Source organism: Ylistrum balloti, unplaced genomic scaffold (genome assembly GCF_031769215.1).
Source record: "Ylistrum balloti isolate Yb309-2 unplaced genomic scaffold, AGI_CSIRO_Ybal_v1 Utg369564, whole genome shotgun sequence".
In the NCBI taxonomy this organism is placed as follows: Eukaryota; Metazoa; Mollusca; class Bivalvia; order Pectinida; family Pectinidae; genus Ylistrum; species Ylistrum balloti.
This window is the reverse complement of record NW_026781863.1, coordinates 127820-144596: the sequence shown is the minus strand read 5'-3', so window position 1 is coordinate 144596 and position 16777 is coordinate 127820.

The following is a 16777-nucleotide window of genomic DNA, read 5'->3' as shown; positions in this document are numbered from 1 at the left end:
TTGGATACAGGTATTTCTGATACATGTCTGATACACCTGTCCTTGGATACAGGTATTTCTGATACATGTCTGATACACCTGTCCTTGGATACAGGTATTTCTGATACATGTCTGATACACCTGTCCTTGGATACAGGTATTTCTGATACATGTCTGATACACCTGTCCTTGCATACATGTATTTATGATACTTGTCTGATACACCTGTCCTTGGATACAGGTATTTCTGATACATGTCCTTGGATACAGGTATTTCTGATACATGTCTGATACACCTGTCCTTGGATACAGGTATTTCTGATACATGTCTGATACACCTGTCCTTGGATACAGGTATTTCTGATACATGTCTGATACACCTGTCCTTGCATACATGTATTTATGATACTTGTCTGATACACCTGTCCTTGGATACAGGTATTTCTGATACATGTCCTTGGATACAGGTATTTCTGATACATGTCTGATACACCTGTCCTTGGATACAGGTATTTCTGATACATGTCTGATACACCTGTCCTTGGATACAGATATTTCTGATACATGTCTGATACACCTGTCCTTGGATACAGGTATTTCTGATACATGTCTGATACACCTGTCCTTGGATACAGGTATTTCTGATACATGTCTGATACACCTGTCCTTGCATACATGTATTTATGATACTTGTCTGATACACCTGTCCTTGGATACAGGTATTTCTGATACATGTCCTTGGATACAGGTATTTCTGATACATGTCTGATACACCTGTCCTTGGATACAGGTATTTCTGATACATGTCTGATACACCTGTCCTTGGATACAGATATTTCTGATACATGTCTGATACACCTGTCCTTGGATACAGGTATTTCTGATACATGTCTGATGGTACAGATATTTCTGATACATGTCTGATACACCTGTCCTTGGATACAGGTATTTCTGATACATGTCTGATGGTACAGATATTTCTGATACATGTCTGATACACCTGTCCTTGGATACAGGTATTTCTGATACATGTCTGATACACCTGTCAGTGAGTACAGATATTTCTGATACATGTCTTTGGATACAAATATTTCTGATACATGTCTTATACACCTGTCCTTGGTACAAGTATTTCTGATACATGTCCTTGGATACATGTATTTCTGATACATGTCTGATACACCTGTCCTTGGATACATGTATTTCTGATACCTGTCCAATACACCTGTCCTTGGATACAGGCTTGTCTGATACACCTGTCCTTGGATACAGGCTTGTCTGATACATGTCTGATACACCTGTCCTTGGATACAGGTATTTCTGATACATGTCTGATACACCTGTCAGTGAGTACAGATATTTCTGATACATGTCTGATACACCTGTCCTTGGATACAGGTATTTCTGATACATGTCTGATGGTACAGATATTTCTGATACATGTCTGATACACCTGTCCTTGGATACAGGTATTTCTGATACATGTCTGATGGTACAGATATTTCTGATACATGTCTGATACACCTGTCCTTGGATACAGGTATTTCTGATACATGTCTGATACACCTGTCAGTGAGTACAGATATTTCTGATACATGTCTTTGGATACAAATATTTCTTATACATGTCTTATACACCTGTCCTTGGTACAAGTATTTCTGATACATGTCCTTGGATACAGGTATTTCTGATACATGTCCGATACACCTGTCCTTGGATACATGTATTTCTGATACTTGTCTGATACACCTGTCCTTGGATACATGTATTTCTGATACATGTCTGATACACCTGTCCTTGGATACAGGTATTTCTGATACCTGTCCTTGGATACAGGTATTTCTGATACATGTCTGATACACCTGCCTTGGATACAGGTATTTCTGATACATGTCCGATACACCTGTCCTTGGATACAGGTATTTCTGATACATGTCTTATACACCTGTCCTTGGATACAGGTATTTCTGATACATGTCTGATACACCTGTCAGTGAGTACAGATATTTCTGATACATGTCCAATACACCTGTCCTTTGATATAGGTATTTCTGATACATGTCTGGTACACCTGTCCTTGGATACAGGTATTTCTGATACATGTCTTTGGATACAAATATTTCTAATACATGTCTTATACACCTGTCCTTGGTACAAGTATTTCTGATACATGTCCTTGGATACATGTATTTCTGATACATGTCTGATACACCTGTCCTTGGATACAGGTATTTCTGATACATGTCTGATACACCTGTCCTTGGATACAGATATTTCTGATACATGTCTGATACACCTGTCCTTGGATACAGGTATTTCTGATACATGTCTGATGGTACAGATATTTCTGATACATGTCTGATACACCTGTCCTTGGATACAGGTATTTCTGATACATGTCTGATACACCTGTCCTTGGATACAAGTATTTCTGATACATGTCTGATACACCTGTCAGTGAGTACAGATATTTCTGATACATGTCTTTGGATACAAATATTTCTTATACATGTCTTATACACCTGTCCTTGGTACAAGTATTTCTGATACATGTCCTTGGATACAGGTATTTCTGATACATGTCCGATACACCTGTCCTTGGATACATGTATTTCTGATACTTGTCTGATACACCTGTCCTTGGATACATGTATTTCTGATACATGTCTGATACACCTGTCCTTGGATACAGGTATTTCTGATACCTGTCCTTGGATACAGGTATTTCTGATACTTGTCTTATACACCTGTCCTTGGATACAGGTATTTCTGATACATGTCTGATACACCTGCCTTGGATACAGGTATTTCTGATACATGTCTGATACACCTGTCCTTGGATACAGGTATTTCTGATACATGTCACACCTGCAGTAAGTTAGATTTTTATTTACTTATGTAATGCTAAATTCAACTGTTTTGGTATTGGAATTCCTGTGTGAAGGAACCAAAATTCTAAAATACTTATGACATTATAACAAAATCAGAAAACTGAAGATCAGAATTTTTTATTTTATTGTTTACATAGAGAAAAGGAAGAAAAGTCATTGATGATCTGGTTCATTTAGTATCTACTTTAAGTAAGTTTACTACATTGTATATTGTGTGAAAATGATAAATACCTATAAGATTAGTAAACATTACACTTTGTGATATATATTATAATGAATCATTGCACCTCGCTATAAAGTGGAAGTAATATATCTTAAGTATCATCAGTATAAATGACATACAGGCCTGTAATAACACAGCTACTCCTATATCACAGATCACTGTTAGTCAGGTATATGTTGTTATGTTTGACAGGGTAGACATACAAATGTACTTACATTAATTTATAAAATATGATACTATCCGTCCTAATAATGTGTTATTTTTGTTATAATAGCAGGTTTTATCTGCAATATTTGATGTCGTGTTTTCCCCATAAATTATTGTGTTGAACAATCAGTCTAGAAAATTCATGCGATCAAAATATCATTCTATATGTCTAGGGTTGCCAAGGTAACCTATAGCATTATGCGTTTGTATTTATTTAATACCTGGAATAATTTTGTTTGACGCATATTTCCTTGTTTATAAACAAAAAGATTGGACACAAGATGTATCAGCTCATTTAATCGTCTCTTAAGGAGTCTTCTTCTATAGAATATTAATCCCTTTATGTGGTGTATAAATGTCAGCACAACATTTTCCTGCGAGATATTTCCTACTTAAAGATTTTCATTCTGGCAAAGAATAAATCATAGCAAATAAAACCTTCCTATGTACAAAGGAGACAGGTACATATACAAGTAAATAAAGACAGTACAAAGGAGATAGGTACATATACAAGTAAATAAAGACAGTACAGAGGAGATAGGTACATATACAAGTAAACAAAGACAGTACAAAGGAGACAGGTACATATACAAGTAAATAAAGACAGTACAAAGGAGACAGGTACATATACAAGTAAACAAAGACAGTACAAAGGAGACAGGTACATATACAAGTAAATAAAGACAGCACAAAGGAGACCGGTACATATACAAGTAAATAAAGACAGTACAAAGGAGACAGGTACATATACAAGTAAAGAAAGTACAAAGGAGACAGGTACATATACAAGTAAATAAAGACAGTACAAAGGAGACAGGTACATATACAAGTAAATAAAGACAGTACAAAGGAGACAGGTACATATACAAGTAAATAAAGACAGTACAAAGGAGACAGGTACATATACAAGTAAATAAAGACAGTACAAAGGAGACAGGTACATATACAAGTAAAGAAAGTACAAAGGAGACAGGTACATATACAAGTAAAGACAGTACAAAGGAGACAGGTACATATACAAGTAAATAAAGACAGTACAAAGGAGACAGGTACATATACAAGTAAATAAAGACAGTACAAAGGAGACAGGTACATATACAAATAAAGACATTACAAAGGAGACAGGTACATATACAAGTAAATAAAGACAACACAAAGGAGACAGGTACATATACAAGTAAATAAAGACAGCACAACGGAGACAGGTACATATACAAGTAAATAAAGACAGTACAAAGGAGACAGGTACATATACAAGTAAATAAAGACAGTACAAAGGAGACAGGTACATATACAAGTAAATAAAGACAGTACCAAGGGGACAGGTACATATACAAGTAAATAAAGACAGTACAGAGGAGATAGGTACATATACAAGTAAATAAAGACAGTACAAAGGAGACAGGTACATATACAAGTAAATAAAGACAGTACAAAGGAGACCGGTACATATACAAGTAAATAAAGACAGTACAAAGGAGACCGGTACATATACAAGTAAATAAAGACAGTACAAAGGAGACAGGTACACATACAAGTAAAGACAGTACAAAGGAGACAGGTACATATACAAGTAAATAAAAACAGTACAAAGGAGACAGGTACATATACAAGTGAATGAAAGACAGCTGTTTTTGTTTACAACACCGCTATGATTACCTGATATATATAAATCAGTAATATTTCAGCGAGTTATAACAAGCCCAGTCCTTGATTTTGAGACAGATTGCATGATAATATTATCTGGACAAAAATTATTTGTCATGTCCACCAGTTCAGGTCCATTTTTTACTCTTGTCTACATTCATCAGTTAATATTCAACATGTGTTATCCCGCAAAATTAATTGATGATATTGATGAACTTCAAGTGATTGTATTTTGAATTAACTACTCATTACTGTAAACTAGCTACTTTAATTGATTTTGTTGTTACCGTTAATCAACAATGTGTATGTCCAAAAAATGTTAAAATCAGAGAGTTGATTAATTAATGCATTTATTTATTTAGCTATATTAATCCACAAAACCCAATTTTCAGGAAATAGTGATTTTTTGAAAAACCACAAAAATTGAGTCCTGTGAAAATATGAATTCACAGTATACAGTGTAGTGAAGTATGGAACAGCTATTTTGTTGGTGTACCTTTGTCATTTTGATCCTACAATGATGTCCTAATGTTCATGAGTTGAGCGTCACCTTTTATCCTTCATATTACACTTCTTTCTGGAATGTTTATATAACAGCATTAATGTGCAAATATAAATATTGTAAGAAGAACAAACGTCGACATTTCTGTCCATAGTGAAGTAAGTGTTGTGAAATCTGTGATATTATTTTTTTGTTGATAAAATAATTGTTTAATGTTTCTTTATAAAGTATTTTTGTAATCTGTTATTCTCAGCATTAAATCTGTTTTGTTCCCGAGTTGTTTGGTTTGTGCAGTTTTACATAGAGTTATTCCAATGATTAAAGTACCAATAATCATTACCGTATTTTACCGCAAATAAGCCCCCACCCAGTTCAAAAAAGACAAAAGAGGGGAGGGGCTTATTTGCGGGCAATCCACCTGTTCACGAAATATATGTGTGTCCGTCATCTTGGATTTTTCGTCATAAGGAACAATGACTTGGCCTATCTGTCATTAAAAATAACCCAAAGATGAAAATAGGATCAATAATTTTATTAACAATACAACAAAATATATTTTACTGAGGTCATTGTAACACATGTGCATATCTTTCTACCAATGTCACAGCGATACAGTTCTTTGTGACTTGCATGAGAGCACTAAACACATTATAATGTCTATTACAAGAACTAATACAGCACATTATATTGAAACACAGTAGGCCTACTCACAATCACTGAAACACTTTACATACCAGTCACTTTATAGTCTGGTCACCCTATGATAAACCCCAAACTAATTGCAACAGAAATAATTTCTATGCTAAACGTTACATCAACTAACCATAAACAACATATCAAAAATCGACAAAGGGGAAAAAGATGAAATCTTCATAATTACTAAGCAGCTGAACGTCGGAAATCGCGATGATCTTTCCAGCACGTATGGGCCACCGTATTAAAAAAGAGTTCCACAAGGTTGATAATCCCAATGCAGACGACGCATTGTATACTAGTGAATTTAGCTGTGATATGTATTACCGTATTTTACCGCAAATAAGCCCCCCCCCCACCTAGTTAAAAAAGACTGTCAAAAGAGGGGAGGGGGCTTATTTGCGGGCAACCCCCGTTCACGAGATGCACGTGTCTGCCATCTTGGATTTGTCGTCATAAGGAACGATGACGTGGACTATTTGTCATTAAAAATAACCCAAAGACGAAAATAGGATCAATAATCTTATTAACAATATAACAAAATATACTAAATAGCGTCCGTCCACCAGCATAGGCAACGTAAGAGTGAAGCCTATACTGGTAGCGTCACTTAGGTGGCGGGAAAGGGTGAAAGGGTAACATGCGTCCAATCACACGCTCACAGTACATATATCCCTATGTGCACTGGTGACCCTACGACCCGAATATATTTAACCCAGGTTACATACTCCCCCGCAGAAATAATTGTCTCAGGCATTTACCACGCTTAAATATATTCGCACTTACTACTGGAATAGGTAAGACAGCGGAACAACATAAGGTATGATTTGCCAAATCACCAATATTGTGCTAGCAACAATATTGTTGTTGCACAGGGTTAACAGATTCCTGATACTTATAGGGAAGATACTGCTAAACAAATCCCTGTTCATACTATCTAAGAGAACAGAACAGAAACTATACAAAGGTGACCCTCAGCAAAGCTCTTTTGAGCTAATTAAGGAGAAGTTGACGCAACCACCTGTATTAGCTTATGCTGATTACTCTAAACCTTTCATTCTCCATACAGATGCCTGTAGCACAGGTCTTGGGGCAGTACTTTACCAGATTCAGGATGGTAAAGAAAAGGTTATAGCATATGCTAGTAGAGGGCTGAGGCCGAGCGAGCGGAACTATCCGGCTCACAAGCTTGAATTTCTAGCACTCAAATGGGCGGTGACAGATAAACTTCACGACTATCTCTATGGTAATACGTTTGAGGTTGTGACTGATAATAACCCCCTAACCTATGTGCTGGGAAAAGCTAAGTTGGATGCTACCGGTCATCGGTGGGTTGCCGCTTTAGCTAATTATAACTTCACTTTGAAGTACAGAGCTGGGAGAAACAACGCTGATGCAGATGGTCTTTCTCGAATATCCTTTGCAAGCTCTGAAGTCATTAAGGCAGTTTGCCAGTCTATGTCTGTTGATATTCCACTTGTGGACAGTGTTGCCTCTTCCTGTGCACATCATGTGGCCAGTGAGCGTGCACAGACTGAGGGCAATTTTGTATCGATGGACTGGCCAACCAAACAGAGAGAGGACTTGGATATAGCAAGAGTTTGTGACCTCCTTGAAAGCGGTTTTCATCCCAGGGGGAAACCACTCCAACAGGAAACCCCGTATGTTCAGAAATGCTTAAGGGCTTGGAAGATGTTTCGTTTACATAACGGTGTCTTATATAGAACCACTTTTCTGGATGGTCAAGAGCTGAACCAGCTCGTCCTTCCAAAGAAGTACCATTCCCTCGCCTTAAAAGGGCTGCATGATGATTTCGGTCATCAGGGGAAAGAAAAGACGCTTTGGTTGGCGAGACAGCGTTTTTACTGGCCACATATGGAAAGGGATGTGAACGAAAGAGTTGAGACATGCGGTCGCTGCATCAGAAGAAAAGCCCCAATCAAACCAGTTGCTGAACTAGTGCCCATCAAGTCAACTCGTCCCATGGAGTTGGTTTGTGTCGATTTCCTGGGTCTCGAGCCTTCCAAGGGTGGTGTTGAAAACATTCTGGTTATCACCGACCATTTTACTCGGTACGCCCACACGGTCCCCTGTCGTAATCAAACAGCAAAGGCCACTGCAAAAGCTCTTTACGAACATTTCATAGTGTTCTATAGCTTTCCCGAGAGGCTTCACAGTGACCAGGGGCGTAATTTCGAAAGTAAGGTGATAAGGGAGCTGTGCAAGATAGCCCAAGTCCAGAAGACCAGAACCACCCCATATCATCCTATGGGGAATGGGTCAGCAGAAAGGTTTAACAGAACCTTGTTGGGGATGCTCGCCACTCTGGAGGCTGAGCAAAAGAAGGATTGGAAATCTTTTGTTGCGCCGCTAGTCCAATCTTACAATGCCACCGGTTTTTCCCCACATTTCCTTATGTTTGGGTGGCATCCACGTTTGTCTGTTGATGCATTCCTTAGAGGTTCCCATTGAGAGTGCTCACCGCAAGGTGAAACCATCTCAGCCTAAGTCTGTGAACATGAGGTCAGAGAGCGAGTCGGAGACAACAGACTCGGATAGTAGTGAGGGTATTACACCAGTTCCCCCACCTCGTCCAAGGAAGCATCAGAGGAAAAACAAGCTGGGTCCGGTTGTCACCCATCGGAACTCGCCCTCTGAGCTTAAAGTTATCAACCTGTCATCTTACGAACCTGTGACAATAGAGGGGCAATCAGAGTCCGATATTGGGATTGAGCCCCAGGAGGTGATGGAACCGGAACCGGAAGCAGTAGATCCGTGGGCGGAGGTGTCCACTAACCTTGGGTTACGACGTTCCACACGTAATCGTCGTCCTCCAAACAGGTTGGGTGAGTGGGCATATGCCCAGCAGACAAATCAGACCATCTATCGGGAAACTGTAGTGTAGTCTAAGTCCGTTATTCCCTGGCTGTCCAATTTGTTAGATATTTTTATATTGTGTGAATGTTTTTATCTGTTATAATTACCTACATTTTTATGGTTGTGAACTGTATGATCACCACTAGTAGGTCGGGACCTCCCCAACCACTAGTCATATACAGTAGTTGTTGAAATATTATTTTTAGTAAACCAGTTGTTTTACCTTTAATTTCGGGGCAGATGTCGATGAGTGGTTTAAGGTAGGGACCTCCCCAACCACCGTATCTTATCGATGTCTGACCTGGAAGCCTGTGCAACTTTATAGTGATGAAATGTCAAGTCATAAGCGGTATGTCTACTTGCAAACTGCAAAGATTGCAAGGTCAAATGATTGTGATTGTTTTACCTGGATTAAGATCTCATTTCTTCATTACTAAGGAGAATGGCACCCTGAAGGGAGTCCTGTGTATATGTCTCTCTGATAAGAGGTTCTCCAGAGCAAACTCAAGCTTAGCTGTAGAGTCAAACTTTGTATAGTTTCTGTTCTGTTCTCTTAGATAGTATGAACAGGGATTTGTTTAGCAGTATCTTCCCTATAAGTATCAGGAATCTGTTAACCCTGTGCAACAACAATATTGTTGCTAGCACAATATTGGTGATTTGGCAAATCATACCTTATGTTGTTCCGCTGTCTTACCTATTCCAGTAGTAAGTGCGAATATATTTAAGCGTGGTAAATGCCTGAGACATTTATTTCTGCGGGGGAGTATGTAACCTGGGTTAAATATATTCGGGTCGTAGGGTCACCAGTGCACATAGGGATGTATGTACTGTGAGCGTGTGATTGGACGCATGTTACCCTTTCACCCTTTCCCGCCACCTAAGTGATGCTACCAGTATAGGCTTCACTCTTACGTTGCCTATGCTGGTGGAAGGACGCGATCTGATATTTCTGGACCCCCAGCACAGACCCTGGTAAGTACACAGCAGAATTCTTACCTCGATTTTATCTGATCAGTGGTGCGAGATCTTGTGTGCAAGAACGAGTATGAACTGTATGGAAGTGATCGTAAGAAGTCTTTTATTTATATTATAGGTCTTTCTCCTCGGACCAATAAATTTCTAAACATACACCAAGAGTCTTTCATCTGTTGACCGGTGTTACACTGAGTTTTAGTTTTGTATCAAATTTTACGTTTATATTTCTTAGTTCATCTGATTTCTTACTTATTTCTGTAAACTTGAACTTATGTTCTAATCACCTCCCCAGAGGCGATACACTTAATTATTTCTGGTGCGAGTTGTTAAAAGATAATTAGCTTAATTAGTGATTAGCAACACAAAACGATGATAATGGTGTAAATATACAATTTATATAATATATTTCGCGCGTGATTTGGTATAGTTATGTTGTCTTATTCAAAGATTTAATTAGAATTATCGGCTTATTTTCGAGATGCAAAGACATCGAATTTTGAAATAATCGCTTATCAAACTAATCATCTTCTGAACAACTGCACCATCACTATAAACCTTTATTTTTCTACACATTAATGGCAAAAATCAATTTTTGGCTTTTTGGCAACAGGTTTAGGTAAAATGTGTTTTTCGTTGCAGCTTTTGATGGAAGCCTGTGTGATTTGCAAAAAACAAATTGATGAGAATGAGTCAAAGGCACAGCTTCGTCTGAAAGGATGTGAGGGTATAAACCTTGCTAGTCAGTTAAGAGGTGACAATATTACGGCTGTACCAGGTCAAAAGGTCCATCAAAGTTGTCGACGAGATTAGAAGCCTTAGATTGTCTACACCTGATTTCAACCTACGGGAACACTGCCTTTTCTGTAGTAGATAGCCAAACTGAACGAAAAAAGCGCGGCCATGATGTCTTCCCGGTCAGGAAGATACAGTTTAGGAGCAACTTCGAGAAAGCATGCATGTCAAGGAAAGATGAATGGTCGCAAGCAGTTCAGAGTAGGCTTCAAATGGCTCCTGCAAACCTTCATGCTGCCGATGCAGTATACCATCAACGCTGCGGTGTAAATTTCAGAACTGGAAAAATGATATCTTTATGTCAGGTCTCTGAAAATGATGAACACAAAAAAATGTACACCCGGACAACCCAAGAATTAATCCACAGTAAACGCCTTTCAGAAAGTGATCAAACTGATTGAGGAGGGAGATGAAGAGCAAATAACTATAAGCGACCTTGTTAAAGAAATGGAACGGATTTGTGGAAACGAGGCATACAGTTCCGTATATATGAAGAAGATAATTGACCACTTTGGGAAATCAGTTGTACGGAAAACCGAATGTTGTTACCATGGCACATAACGTCAGTACGATTCTACAAGAGTTCTATGATCGACCAAAGATTGCAAATGAAGAAGAAAAAAGCATGTGATTCTTATCGCAGCAAAATTAATAAAGGCGGATATCAAATCAATGGGTTTTAGCTTCAAAGTCAATTACCCATCCTCAGAGTTCTTGTCATCTCAACAGCAAAACTTGGATTTCGTGCCTGAAAGAGATTATTAGCCAGGTGGACGCCACTGTGAAATTATCGGCTGTTGGGCAAGCGTCAATTCAGGCGTGTAGACTGAAGTCACCCATAGCTCCCCTTTCAGAAGAAAGACTTCTGTCTATAAAAACAAACGAAGCTGCTGCACCCAAGCAACTACTGCGAATTATTCGATGTCAGTGCAAAACCAATTGTGAAACTAAGAGATGCAATTGCAAAAAACATGATATGGAATGTTCCGCAGCATGCAGTCAGGCAATAGTTGTTCTAATTCTCCCAAGCCGGAAATTGATGATGTGAATGACTAAATATGTTGAAGTGTTGTGGTTTCTTAAAAGAAAACATTACACAGTCCATTCTAAAGCAAATGAATTGTGTTAAATAAGAACACTGCTAAAAATGTCGACATTTACAAACATTGTAACATAATGCTGAATTTATTTGCCAGAAAATTCCATCAATTATTAATTAGTTATTGCTGACATCATCGATATCTCAACTGTTTTTGAATTCTGTAAAAATCTCAATAATGTTTTAGCCCTAGTAATAGTTCCTGTTAAGGAGACATTTTGTCTTCTTTATACTCATTTATTGTAGACTAGTGGTTGTATTAATGTTAATAGTGTTCAGTTAAAATCGCTATGATAGACATTAATATTGAGTACCCATGCATCCTTTCTGATGAAACTGTGTTAGTGTCACATGAACTGAGCCTGCTGTCCGAGGAGAAAGTGAAGCATCGTCAGAGGAAAGTGTATGCAAATATGCAAAGAAAATTATTTAGTGCATGGGACAATTACCTGGAGGGCGAAATCAGTTTGAGGAAACTTCACCGGATATGTGCCAACTTGGCTTGTCCAGTCCAGTAGTTTGTAGCAAAGCCAAAAGTGAAAAAGGCATCATGTTGGACATTAAGACAATCTAATTTATTAATATTGAACACTCCTGATGATAGATATAAATAACTGGTATTCATTGTTGTTCATAAATACATTCCATTAGATGAATTATACCTACAGGAAATACAGCAATAAAAAAATCAAACTCAACAAGACAAACCGCTATAATTACGGATATACGGTTTTGGTACATGTAGTTCAGCGTTCGTATGGTTTAATGTATAGCAAATTTAGTGCTTATTTATGTTATGTCCTTTGCTATCTCATTGTTTATTAGGTTGTATTTAGTGCTTTGTGTATTAATTTCATGGTTAATGTACATATTTGTCGCGGTATATAGTGCTTATATTTGCAAGTTTTAAATATAGTTCAAGAAAAAATATGACGTGTTGTTATTTTCTCGTTTGTCTACAAAATACAAAGATCTCATCAGTGATGAAGAAAGTAACGTAAATTTGAGGAAAGCGAACAAAATACACTAAATCTCATGCTTTGTTAGAAGATGTCAGAACATATGACACTTTCGACAGTTTCGACTGCCTCTGAACCAACGAAAAAGTCAAAAAGAAATAAAGCAGGAAGAGCTAAAGGAACACGAGGGTCCAAACCTAACTCCAGACGAGAATCACCCGTCGCTTCACCATTTTCAACGCCTTGGGGTAGTGATGTTGAAAATGAAGATGAAGCATGGAAGTGTGAAAGCTGCAAAATCGTATTTGACGACCCAGCAGCTATGATGCTAGAATGTCAACGATGCAAGCTTCATTATTGCATGAAATGCCTCAACAAAACTGAAGACGAGTGTAAATTTCTCCAAAGCACTGACGCAATGTGGTTCTGCGTGAAATGTAGGGGAGCTGTTGAAAAAAATATTGTCACTGACATTAAAATAGAGGAGAGATGCCAGGCCATCATGAGAGAATATGAAAGTAGACTGAGTACGCTGGAGTAGAAAGTGGAAACAAGGTGTGATGAAGCCAAAGTAAGAGAAATCATTACGGAGGAAATCAAACAGCCAGAACCAGAGAAATACGGAAACAGACAAAAGTAAATAAACACAAGGAGAGGACCAGGCTTTTGACTCGGTCATAGAAGAACTAAATGAGAGAAGGTCGAGAGAGAACAACACTGTTATCTATGGTGTGAACTAAATACAATCGTCAAAGAATGGAGGAAAAACCATGATACAGACTTTGTGAAAAATGTATTCAAGGTATGCAACGTTCGAGAGGAGGGAGCAGTAACAAAGGTAATAAGACTTTGCCGATACAAAGAAAATGGAAACCAACAGCAGGAAGATGGGAAAAAGACCTCCGGACCAATCCTAGCAACACTGTGTAACCAAGACACTAAAACAGAATTCAAAGAAACTACAGAAGGAAGAAATATACAGTAAGATTAGAGTGGCAAATGACCCGACTCTATCTGAAAGAAAAAAGGAAAAGGACTTGAAAGAATTGGCCAAAACAAATCAATGTACTGGTATGCTAAGACCATTAAAAAATAAATTCTTTGTTATTAGCTTGCTATATACTGATTGTATATTGTATTCTATATATAGATTGGCTGTAAATGACTGCAAAAGAGTGCCAATTTTCTAAAACAAACATGATTATGTCACCATAACTTAAAATAAAAGATGCCTATTCTTTCGGAACACCTGGTCTTATTCTCCTTGTACTTTTTCAGGGAATCTTCGAGTAGATATTGTCTTTGTTTCAATTTTACACTTGTTTTGCTGGCTCTAAAATTCTGTTGACATGTTTATATATTCTTTGTTCTCTAAAACTTGTCGCAAGATATTTTATTCCTCTTGTATTATCATTTTTTAACATCCTAACAGTAACCTTGAACCTTGAAATTTGCAAGATGTGAATATCTTTTAGGTTGTGAAATTTGATAGAAAAATGAGGGTAATGCAAAGAACATCCCAATGCATCTAGCCGTTTTTTGACTGTGACCTTGATCTTTGACATCTGACCCTGAATTTCTAAAGAAACCGACTTCTCATAAGGGATACATGTTCCAAATTTGATTAAGGTATACTGTCTTAGTCTCAATGCGTTTACAAGGTAATCATATAGTACTTATGCAAGTACTGTGACCTCTACATTCAATCCTCAAAATCATTACTATATCCTCTCCACATTGCCCAGGGATAACTGAAACTGTAATCCAAATGATAACTAATACCCCCAACACCCACAGCCTTAGCTATCTCCCCATGGTGAACTTTTGCACATAAACATCCTCTGAAACACAGCGGCATGTGCACGTTCCCTAACATTCCTGCAAATTTTTGTTGAAATTGGTCCACAGGTTTAGAAGTTGACCATGCACATCTACACATTGTCCTGAATATTACTGAAAAGTTTCATTGGAGTTGTCCAGACAAGGTGTGTCTACAGACAGACAAACAGATGGATGGACTGATAGACAACCCGATTCCAGTTTACCCACCCTTTTGGTGGTATAAGAATGCACAAGAGTGCTTACAATTTCCATGTGAACAGACATTATGGAAAAATAATAATAATAATAAAAAAAAACATGATACAGATGCTTATATCTTGTTTTATTCAGTTTTTAGATACAGTATTCTTTCCATGCTTTGATCAGCAATGTAATCTTGTCATGTCAATATCCTAGTACAAGATTGCATACACAAAATTGTTGTAGGTAGACTTTTAAGATACATAAAAAAATACATGCCTAAGTTTAAATGAAGGTTTTAAACAGAAGTCGTATTATGTTCAGTATACAGTGATTTTTCTAGACAATCGTACACTATAAACTTGGTATACAGCGATCTTTTCTACACATTTGTAAACAACAAACTCAGTATGCGGTGATCTTTTCTACAAAAAGTTTTTTTTTATATATTGTATACACTAAACTCAGAAAAAAAATATATTAAGTAAACCTTTCTATGTACACCACAAACTCAGTATACAGTGATCACACACTTGGTATAACTAGTGAATCTTTCTACTCAAGTAAATTGAAGATTGTATACAAATTTACTACAAATGCAGTATACAATGATCTTTTCCACATTTTTTTTAGTTTCCGCGATTTGTTGATTCTTCTTTTGTGATGGTAAATATACTGCCGCCTTTAGAGAGTACTGTGACATTAAAAGGCAACATGGTTGTTAGCATCTCCTCAAGTGATTAATCATCTTCAACATCTAATTGGAAGCCGGAAAGAAGGACATTTTTCTCCACCATAAGGTCCTCAAATCCATTGTTGGTCACCATGGCCAATTCCAAGTTAGAAGAATCAATAGAGATACCTTCTACCATTCCAGATTTCAGGGACATCCAATTGCTGAAAGAGAGTAAGGGAAATAAATAACTATATTTCATTATTGCTATGATTATGTGCAAGAAATATACACTTCTGTATAAGCTTATAGCCTTCCCAATAGGAGTCTATATTAAATATACTGTAATTAATTACTTTGACGTTCATGACTGTCAAATTATTAGGCGATGGACAGATAGCAAAATGATAATATCTTGACCATGGTCATACAGAGATTGAATCATAAAATTAAATTTGTGTGATAAATCAGTGCAGTATGATAATTTATTTTGACCCTTGTATTTCAAAAATCATTTTGACTTGAAAAGTAATGTGTAATTTAATTAATTACATTGGACCGTCATGTAATGGTTATTTAATTATTTTGAAAATACCTGTAATGGCAATCCTGTAATGGCAATGCCATTTTCATAATGTAATTGTAATTTAATTAATTACATCATCATGTAATTGAACCCATGCCTGTTACAAACAGTAGCTGTCCTAACTGATCCTAAAATTAACTTTGGCTCGTCTATCACAAAATTAACTTTGGCTATGTCTATTACAAATGCCACATTTAGCTACAGTAGAGGTATTTCAAAAATGTACGTCATTGTAGCTGAAAGGACATAATTAATGGTTACTTAACCAGAACTACAGTTCTGAACAAACCACTACAAAGCCTGGTTAACTGTACTAAGAAAATGTCCTCTCAATTAATCAATTTCATTGATAATCGACATCTTATTGTTGTACTTCCGGTCACTTGAGTTTCTTAAAGTTTCAATTTGACTTTTAATAAGGCCCAAAGTGATAATACTGCAATGTCTTAATAAGCTCTCGAGGGGTATTGGTTAGACTATTTATCCCATTTCATTCCATTCACCATGGAAACAAAACTCTAAAACGCTTAAAAACAGTCGACAATTAATGACAAATATTGAGCCTATGGCTGTGTAAAATTGATGAATCAAGTGTTGAACTGAAAGTGGACGCAGTTGACATAATACTGAAATTTCTGAGATGAACAAA